This window comes from Colossoma macropomum, unplaced genomic scaffold, assembly GCF_904425465.1.
Source record: "Colossoma macropomum unplaced genomic scaffold, Colossoma_macropomum, whole genome shotgun sequence".
Taxonomy (NCBI): domain Eukaryota; kingdom Metazoa; phylum Chordata; class Actinopteri; order Characiformes; family Serrasalmidae; genus Colossoma; species Colossoma macropomum.
The window spans coordinates 14,606,552-14,617,922 of NW_023494810.1; positions in this window are offsets into that span (position 1 = coordinate 14,606,552).

Here is an 11,371-nt window from a genome sequence, read left to right on the forward strand (position 1 = left end):
GCTCAGATTGGAATGCTCAATCCCTTTTACACCGTACTCCAATGGTTTAATCCGCAGTTCCATTTTTGCTTTAATCCTGTGTTGTTTTCCTTTCATTCGTCATATTTCACACTACAGTACAGACGCCACTTACCATCACTGTGCTTTAATCTACACCAGATCCATAACATTACGTACGGTTAACATTATTTGTGGTTCTGAATATTGTATATGGTTATGCTCTGCATAATACTATGTAAACTCTATGTACAATCCTACACGCTATTTTACAGTCCTGTTTCCATCATATTACAGAGAACGTTTATGCATTAAATTTTGCTTGCAAATATTACATATTTTCAATGAATTTTGATGAAGTGCTACATATATTTCAGTAAATCCTGACGAAGTACTGTTGTACAGACTTCATATTTTTTACATATTAAGTATGTACAAAGCATAAAGCAAGGAATCACTGGTCAGTACTTCATATTAGCATATTAAATAATGGTTATTATTTTACCGTTAAACAATGTTCTACATTTATTTTTAAATTGTTCCCAGGCCAAAAATTTAACACACCACTCAAGCAGCCTCCAGTACGAGACTAAACCTTGTACTTACCTGAAGCAGATGAAATTTACATTCTGTTGACTGAGAAAACACAAAAGTTAGTACACACAGTTCAAGAATACTTTATGCAGCTGATAAAATGTTCATAATCACTTTGAATTTAGCTTAATTAGCAAATTAAACCATGGAATGCAGATATCAATGAATCTCACACTAACGCAATGTGTTTCAAGCTATAAGCCATGACTTAAAAATGGGCTAATGCATTTACATTACAGATCATCAACAAACAGTAGCATAGCTGGCTAAAGTGTATGTAAACAAACTATATAGGTTCTATTACCAGTTACAAAATAGCTGTTAGATTTAATCTCCTACTAAGGCAAAGCCATTCTTTAGCACAACTTACCTTGCACAGGATTGCAGCAGAATGGCTACAGGACTTCCCTTGTCCTGCGATACAGGAGCACCCGAATATCTTGATTATGTCGGTTGTTGTGGCAAAAACCCAGGCAGAGTGAACACTTGTCTTGCTTTGACTAGGTAGCACATCAGCTTTCAAAAATACAAGGTCATGTCGTCCAACTTTCCCACTGTGGAGATACTGATGAGCCTCTGTGCTTTTGTAGTTGTGCATTGTACATCCATCCAGTCCAATGTACAACACAAAACAGTTGAAATAGCGCAATAGTTGAAATAGCGCAATTCACAAATCGAACGGAAAACCAAGGCATTAGATGAACGCACGCAAAGTCGATCGCTAAATGTCGAATTCAATAAAAGTAACGCTGTCAAAAGAGAGAACATTCTCAGATTGGAATGCTAAATGCCAAAATTCACATATACAATATCGTGGGACGGAACGCTAAATGGAGTGCAATTACTTATCAGTACTTCATATTAACGTACTAAATAATAGTTACTTATTTTGCCATGAAACGATGTTCTACATTTATTTTTAAATTATTCCCGGGCCAATAAAATTGACCACACCACACACCCCCCCTTCTGGGGACAATACCACTTTTTACTATTTTTTTTTCTGTATCTGTTCCTTAATTGTTCATGAACAGTTTTACATACTCAGAGTGGAATGCTAAATGCTCAATTCTGTGTATGCAAAATCGTGGAATGACTGACCGTCCTTAAAATGGAATGCTAAATGCCCATCTCCTTATAGCAGTTCAAATAGCAGATACGAGAGGCAGTCTGTGCTTACTGACCTCTTCTAAACTTGTGCGTTTAAACTCATCTAGACTGACGTATACATTGTAAAATGACATGCATTTCTGGCACTGCATATCAGGGCCGTGCTCACCATGTGGTTGCTGGAGCTGCGTGGTGGCTGCTGACACTTGTTCTTGTTCAGCTGAAATGCCGTTGTGCAGGAGGCTGCCTATTGGTACGTGAGCCACTTCTAAGCTCTTCTTTAGTGCACTGTGGGAGCTGAATACAGGAGTTGGTGGTCATAATGGAGTAACAGCGAGTATTTTCTCAGGAACGTCATCACTTACTTTGTGGTGCTCGAAACATGTCACACAGCCTTTTTTGGGCCTAAATTTCATTGTGTACCCAAGTTCCACTGACGGTGCTTATTCGTGCAGGACATCCCAGTCAGTCCTTTAGACACAGCATTCTGCACCTGTAACAAAGTGTATGTTAAACAATTATGCATACAAATAACACCATTTTAATATATAGTTTAGCACAGTGTTTCTTAATTCTGGTCCTGGGGACCCACTGCCCTGCACAGGTATGACTGTTCCCTGCCTCAACACACCTGATCCAGCTCATGAGTGGCTTGAAAATTAGCTGATGAGCTGGATCAAGTGTGTTGAGGCAGAAAATGGATGAAATGGTGCCCAGGAGCAAGACTAAGAAACACTAGTTTAGGACATGAATTCTTTAGTAGAAAAAAAACTGAGACAAGGCACAAATGGGTAGATTTTCCTGTACTTACCTTCATGCTGCACTGACCCTCAATACTGCAACGATAATTCCAAAAGAGACTAATTTACATAAAAGACCTCCCTCTGAACCATTACCATCAGCCCCTGTAGTGGTATGGGTCTTCTTTACTTCTGCAAGCTTAATGAGTCACACAGTCACTCAAAAACTGTTACACTTAGTTACAAGTATGTCAGTTGGAATTAGATGTATATTAAGAAAACTATGTGAGGAAAAAAAAACATTTCACCTTTACCATAACCCGAATTACCTTACTTACCTTCATCCAAGCAGCCTCCAGTACGAGACTAAACCTTGTACTTGCCTGAAGCAGATGAAATTTACATTCTGTTGACTGAGAAAACACAAAAGTTAGTACACACAGTTCAAGAATACTTTATGCAGCTGATAAAATGTTCATAATCACTTTGAATTTAGCTTAATTAGCAAATTAAACCATGGAATGCAGATATCAATGAATCTCACACTAACGCAATGTGTTTCAAGCTATAAGCCATGACTTAAAAATGGGCTAATGCATTTACATTACAGATCATCAACAAACAGTAGCATAGCTGGCTAAAGTGTATGTAAACAAACTATATAGGTTCTATTACCAGTTACAAAATAGCTGTTAGATTTAATCTCCTACTAAGGCAAAGCCATTCTTTAGCACAACTTACCTTGCACAGGATTGCAGCAGAATGGCTACAGGACTTCCCTTGTCCTGCGATACAGGAGCACCCGAATATCTTGATTATGTCGGTTGTTGTGGCAAAAACCCAGGCAGAGTGAACACTTGTCTTGCTTTGACTAGGTAGCACATCAGCTTTCAAAAATACAAGGTCATGTCGTCCAACTTTCCCACTGTGGAGATACTGATGAGCCTCTGTGCTTTTGTAGTTGTGCATTGTACATCCATCCAGTCCAATGTACAACACAAAACAGTTGAAATAGCGCAATAGTTGAAATAGCGCAATTCACAAATCGAACGGAAAACCAAGGCATTAGATGAACGCACGCAAAGTCGATCGCTAAATGTCGAATTCAATAAAAGTAACGCTGTCAAAAGAGAGAACATTCTCAGATTGGAATGCTAAATGCCAAAATTCACATATACAATATCGTGGGACGGAACGCTAAATGGAGTGCAATTACTTATCAGTACTTCATATTAACGTACTAAATAATAGTTACTTATTTTGCCATGAAACGATGTTCTACATTTATTTTTAAATTATTCCCGGGCCAATAAAATTGACCACACCACACACCCCCCCTTCTGGGGACAATACCACTTTTTACTATTTTTTTTTCTGTATCTGTTCCTTAATTGTTCATGAACAGTTTTACATACTCAGAGTGGAATGCTAAATGCTCAATTCTGTGTATGCAAAATCGTGGAATGACTGACCGTCCTTAAAATGGAATGCTAAATGCCCATCTCCTTATAGCAGTTCAAATAGCAGATATGAGAGGCAGTCTGTGCTTACTGACCTCTTCTAAACTTGTGCGTTTAAACTCATCTAGACTGACGTATACATTGTAAAATGACATGCATTTCTGGCACTGCATATCAGGGCCGTGCTCACCATGTGGTTGCTGGAGCTGCGTGGTGGCTGCTGACACTTGTTCTTGTTCAGCTGAAATGCCGTTGTGCAGGAGGCTGCCTATTGGTACGTGAGCCACTTCTAAGCTCTTCTTTAGTGCACTGTGGGAGCTGAATACAGGAGTTGGTGGTCATAATGGAGTAACAGCGAGTATTTTCTCAGGAACGTCATCACTTACTTTGTGGTGCTCGAAACATGTCACACAGCCTTTTTTGGGCCTAAATTTCATTGTGTACCCAAGTTCCACTGACGGTGCTTATTCGTGCAGGACATCCCAGTCAGTCCTTTAGACACAGCATTCTGCACCTGTAACAAAGTGTATGTTAAACAATTATGCATACAAATAACACCATTTTAATATATAGTTTAGCACAGTGTTTCTTAATTCTGGTCCTGGGGACCCACTGCCCTGCACAGGTATGACTGTTCCCTGCCTCAACACACCTGATCCAGCTCATGAGTGGCTTGAAAATTAGCTGATGAGCTGGATCAAGTGTGTTGAGGCAGAAAATGGATGAAATGGTGCCCAGGAGCAAGACTAAGAAACACTAGTTTAGGACATGAATTCTTTAGTAGAAAAAAACTGAGACAAGGCACAAATGGGTAGATTTTCCAGTACTTACCTTCATGCTGCACTGACCCTCAATACTGCAACGATAATTCCATAAGAGACTAATTTACATAAAAGACCTCCCTCTGAACCATTACCATCAGCCCCTGTAGTGGTATGGGTCTTCTTTACTTCTGCAAGCTTAATGAGTCACACAGTCACTCAAAAACTGTTACACTTAGTTACAAGTATGTCAGTTGGAATTAGATGTATATTAAGAAAACTATGTGAGGAAAAAAAAACATTTCACCTTTACCATAACCCGAATTACCTTACTTACCTTCATCCAAGCAGCCTCCAGTACGAGACTAAACCTTGTACTTGCCTGAAGCAGATGAAATTTACATTCTGTTGACTGAGAAAACACAAAAGTTAGTACACACAGTTCAAGAATACTTTATGCAGCTGATAAAATGTTCATAATCACTTTGAATTTAGCTTAATTAGCAAATTAAACCATGGAATGCAGATATCAATGAATCTCACACTAACGCAATGTGTTTCAAGCTATAAGCCATGACTTAAAAATGGGCTAATGCATTTACATTACAGATCATCAACAAACAGTAGCATAGCTGGCTAAAGTGTATGTAAACAAACTATATAGGTTCTATTACCAGTTACAAAATAGCTGTTAGATTTAATCTCCTACTAAGGCAAAGCCATTCTTTAGCACAACTTACCTTGCACAGGATTGCAGCAGAATGGCTACAGGACTTCCCTTGTCCTGCGATACAGGAGCACCCGAATATCTTGATTATGTCGGTTGTTGTGGCAAAAACCCAGGCAGAGTGAACACTTGTCTTGCTTTGACTAGGTAGCACATCAGCTTTCAAAAATACAAGGTCATGTCGTCCAACTTTCCCACTGTGGAGATACTGATGAGCCTCTGTGCTTTTGTAGTTGTGCATTGTACATCCATCCAGTCCAATGTACAACACAAAACAGTTGAAATAGCGCAATAGTTGAAATAGCGCAATTCACAAATCGAACGGAAAACCAAGGCATTAGATGAACGCACGCAAAGTCGATCGCTAAATGTCGAATTCAATAAAAGTAACGCTGTCAAAAGAGAGAACATTCTCAGATTGGAATGCTAAATGCCAAAATTCACATATACAATATCGTGGGACGGAACGCTAAATGGAGTGCAATTACTTATCAGTACTTCATATTAACGTACTAAATAATAGTTACTTATTTTGCCATGAAACGATGTTCTACATTTATTTTTAAATTATTCCCGGGCCAATAAAATTGACCACACCACACACCCCCCCTTCTGGGGACAATACCACTTTTTACTATTTTTTTTCTGTATCTGTTCCTTAATTGTTCATGAACAGTTTTACATACTCAGAGTGGAATGCTAAATGCTCAATTCTGTGTATGCAAAATCGTGGAATGACTGACCGTCCTTAAAATGGAATGCTAAATGCCCATCTCCTTATAGCAGTTCAAATAGCAGATACGAGAGGCAGTCTGTGCTTACTGACCTCTTCTAAACTTGTGCGTTTAAACTCATCTAGACTGACGTATACATTGTAAAATGACATGCATTTCTGGCACTGCATATCAGGGCCGTGCTCACCATGTGGTTGCTGGAGCTGCGTGGTGGCTGCTGACACTTGTTCTTGTTCAGCTGAAATGCCGTTGTGCAGGAGGCTGCCTATTGGTACGTGAGCCACTTCTAAGCTCTTCTTTAGTGCACTGTGGGAGCTGAATACAGGAGTTGGTGGTCATAATGGAGTAACAGCGAGTATTTTCTCAGGAACGTCATCACTTACTTTGTGGTGCTCGAAACATGTCACACAGCCTTTTTTGGGCCTAAATTTCATTGTGTACCCAAGTTCCACTGACGGTGCTTATTCGTGCAGGACATCCCAGTCAGTCCTTTAGACACAGCATTCTGCACCTGTAACAAAGTGTATGTTAAACAATTATGCATACAAATAACACCATTTTAATATATAGTTTAGCACAGTGTTTCTTAATTCTGGTCCTGGGGACCCACTGCCCTGCACAGGTATGACTGTTCCCTGCCTCAACACACCTGATCCAGCTCATGAGTGGCTTGAAAATTAGCTGATGAGCTGGATCAAGTGTGTTGAGGCAGAAAATGGATGAAATGGTGCCCAGGAGCAAGACTAAGAAACACTAGTTTAGGACATGAATTCTTTAGTAGAAAAAAAACTGAGACAAGGCACAAATGGGTCGATTTTCCAGTACTTACCTTCATGCTGCACTGACCCTCAATACTGCAACGATAATTCCATAAGAGACTAATTTACATAAAAGACCTCCCTCTGAACCATTACCATCAGCCCCTGTAGTGGTATGGGTCTTCTTTACTTCTGCAAGCTTAATGAGTCACACAGTCACTCAAAAACTGTTACACTTAGTTACAAGTATGTCAGTTGGAATTAGATGTATATTAAGAAAACTATGTGAGGAAAAAAAAACATTTCACCTTTACCATAACCCGAATTACCTTACTTACCTTCATCCAAGCAGCCTCCAGTACGAGACTAAACCTTGTACTTGCCTGAAGCAGATGAAATTTACATTCTGTTGACTGAGAAAACACAAAAGTTAGTACACACAGTTCAAGAATACTTTATGCAGCTGATAAAATGTTCATAATCACTTTGAATTTAGCTTAATTAGCAAATTAAACCATGGAATGCAGATATCAATGAATCTCACACTAACGCAATGTGTTTCAAGCTATAAGCCATGACTTAAAAATGGGCTAATGCATTTACATTACAGATCATCAACAAACAGTAGCATAGCTGGCTAAAGTGTATGTAAACAAACTATATAGGTTCTATTACCAGTTACAAAATAGCTGTTAGATTTAATCTCCTACTAAGGCAAAGCCATTCTTTAGCACAACTTACCTTGCACAGGATTGCAGCAGAATGGCTACAGGACTTCCCTTGTCCTGCGATACAGGAGCACCCGAATATCTTGATTATGTCGGTTGTTGTGGCAAAAACCCAGGCAGAGTGAACACTTGTCTTGCTTTGACTAGGTAGCACATCAGCTTTCAAAAATACAAGGTCATGTCGTCCAACTTTCCCACTGTGGAGATACTGATGAGCCTCTGTGCTTTTGTAGTTGTGCATTGTACATCCATCCAGTCCAATGTACAACACAAAACAGTTGAAATAGCGCAATAGTTGAAATAGCGCAATTCACAAATCGAACGGAAAACCAAGGCATTAGATGAACGCACGCAAAGTCGATCGCTAAATGTCGAATTCAATAAAAGTAACGCTGTCAAAAGAGAGAACATTCTCAGATTGGAATGCTAAATGCCAAAATTCACATATACAATATCGTGGGACGGAACGCTAAATGGAGTGCAATTACTTATCAGTACTTCATATTAACGTACTAAATAATAGTTACTTATTTTGCCATGAAACGATGTTCTACATTTATTTTTAAATTATTCCCGGGCCAATAAAATTGACCACACCACACACCCCCCCTTCTGGGGACAATACCACTTTTTACTATTTTTTTTTCTGTATCTGTTCCTTAATTGTTCATGAACAGTTTTACATACTCAGAGTGGAATGCTAAATGCTCAATTCTGTGTATGCAAAATCGTGGAATGACTGACCGTCCTTAAAATGGAATGCTAAATGCCCATCTCCTTATAGCAGTTCAAATAGCAGATATGAGAGGCAGTCTGTGCTTACTGACCTCTTCTAAACTTGTGCGTTTAAACTCATCTAGACTGACGTATACATTGTAAAATGACATGCATTTCTGGCACTGCATATCAGGGCCGTGCTCACCATGTGGTTGCTGGAGCTGCGTGGTGGCTGCTGACACTTGTTCTTGTTCAGCTGAAATGCCGTTGTGCAGGAGGCTGCCTATTGGTACGTGAGCCACTTCTAAGCTCTTCTTTAGTGCACTGTGGGAGCTGAATACAGGAGTTGGTGGTCATAATGGAGTAACAGCGAGTATTTTCTCAGGAACGTCATCACTTACTTTGTGGTGCTCGAAACATGTCACACAGCCTTTTTTGGGCCTAAATTTCATTGTGTACCCAAGTTCCACTGACGGTGCTTATTCGTGCAGGACATCCCAGTCAGTCCTTTAGACACAGCATTCTGCACCTGTAACAAAGTGTATGTTAAACAATTATGCATACAAATAACACCATTTTAATATATAGTTTAGCACAGTGTTTCTTAATTCTGGTCCTGGGGACCCACTGCCCTGCACAGGTATGACTGTTCCCTGCCTCAACACACCTGATCCAGCTCATGAGTGGCTTGAAAATTAGCTGATGAGCTGGATCAAGTGTGTTGAGGCAGAAAATGGATGAAATGGTGCCCAGGAGCAAGACTAAGAAACACTAGTTTAGGACATGAATTCTTTAGTAGAAAAAAAACTGAGACAAGGCACAAATGGGTCGATTTTCCAGTACTTACCTTCATGCTGCACTGACCCTCAATACTGCAACGATAATTCCATAAGAGACTAATTTACATAAAAGACCTCCCTCTGAACCATTACCATCAGCCCCTGTAGTGGTATGGGTCTTCTTTACTTCTGCAAGCTTAATGAGTCACACAGTCACTCAAAAACTGTTACACTTAGTTACAAGTATGTCAGTTGGAATTAGATGTATATTAAGAAAACTATGTGAGGAAAAAAAAACATTTCACCTTTACCATAACCCGAATTACCTTACTTACCTTCATCCAAGCAGCCTCCAGTACGAGACTAAACCTTGTACTTGCCTGAAGCAGATGAAATTTACATTCTGTTGACTGAGAAAACACAAAAGTTAGTACACACAGTTCAAGAATACTTTATGCAGCTGATAAAATGTTCATAATCACTTTGAATTTAGCTTAATTAGCAAATTAAACCATGGAATGCAGATATCAATGAATCTCACACTAACGCAATGTGTTTCAAGCTATAAGCCATGACTTAAAAATGGGCTAATGCATTTACATTACAGATCATCAACAAACAGTAGCATAGCTGGCTAAAGTGTATGTAAACAAACTATATAGGTTCTATTACCAGTTACAAAATAGCTGTTAGATTTAATCTCCTACTAAGGCAAAGCCATTCTTTAGCACAACTTACCTTGCACAGGATTGCAGCAGAATGGCTACAGGACTTCCCTTGTCCTGCGATACAGGAGCACCCGAATATCTTGATTATGTCGGTTGTTGTGGCAAAAACCCAGGCAGAGTGAACACTTGTCTTGCTTTGACTAGGTAGCACATCAGCTTTCAAAAATACAAGGTCATGTCGTCCAACTTTCCCACTGTGGAGATACTGATGAGCCTCTGTGCTTTTGTAGTTGTGCATTGTACATCCATCCAGTCCAATGTACAACACAAAACAGTTGAAATAGCGCAATAGTTGAAATAGCGCAATTCACAAATCGAACGGAAAACCAAGGCATTAGATGAACGCACGCAAAGTCGATCGCTAAATGTCGAATTCAATAAAAGTAACGCTGTCAAAAGAGAGAACATTCTCAGATTGGAATGCTAAATGCCAAAATTCACATATACAATATCGTGGGACGGAACGCTAAATGGAGTGCAATTACTTATCAGTACTTCATATTAACGTACTAAATAATAGTTACTTATTTTGCCATGAAACGATGTTCTACATTTATTTTTAAATTATTCCCGGGCCAATAAAATTGACCACACCACACACCCCCCCTTCTGGGGACAATACCACTTTTTACTATTTTTTTTTCTGTATCTGTTCCTTAATTGTTCATGAACAGTTTTACATACTCAGAGTGGAATGCTAAATGCTCAATTCTGTGTATGCAAAATCGTGGAATGACTGACCGTCCTTAAAATGGAATGCTAAATGCCCATCTCCTTATAGCAGTTCAAATAGCAGATACGAGAGGCAGTCTGTGCTTACTGACCTCTTCTAAACTTGTGCGTTTAAACTCATCTAGACTGACGTATACATTGTAAAATGACATGCATTTCTGGCACTGCATATCAGGGCCGTGCTCACCATGTGGTTGCTGGAGCTGCGTGGTGGCTGCTGACACTTGTTCTTGTTCAGCTGAAATGCCGTTGTGCAGGAGGCTGCCTATTGGTACGTGAGCCACTTCTAAGCTCTTCTTTAGTGCACTGTGGGAGCTGAATACAGGAGTTGGTGGTCATAATGGAGTAACAGCGAGTATTTTCTCAGGAACGTCATCACTTACTTTGTGGTGCTCGAAACATGTCACACAGCCTTTTTTGGGCCTAAATTTCATTGTGTACCCAAGTTCCACTGACGGTGCTTATTCGTGCAGGACATCCCAGTCAGTCCTTTAGACACAGCATTCTGCACCTGTAACAAAGTGTATGTTAAACAATTATGCATACAAATAACACCATTTTAATATATAGTTTAGCACAGTGTTTCTTAATTCTGGTCCTGGGGACCCACTGCCCTGCACAGGTATGACTGTTCCCTGCCTCAACACACCTGATCCAGCTCATGAGTGGCTTGAAAATTAGCTGATGAGCTGGATCAAGTGTGTTGAGGCAGAAAATGGATGAAATGGTGCCCAGGAGCAAGACTAAGAAACACTAGTTTAGGACATGAATTCTTTAGTAGAAAAAAAACTGAGACAAGGCACAAA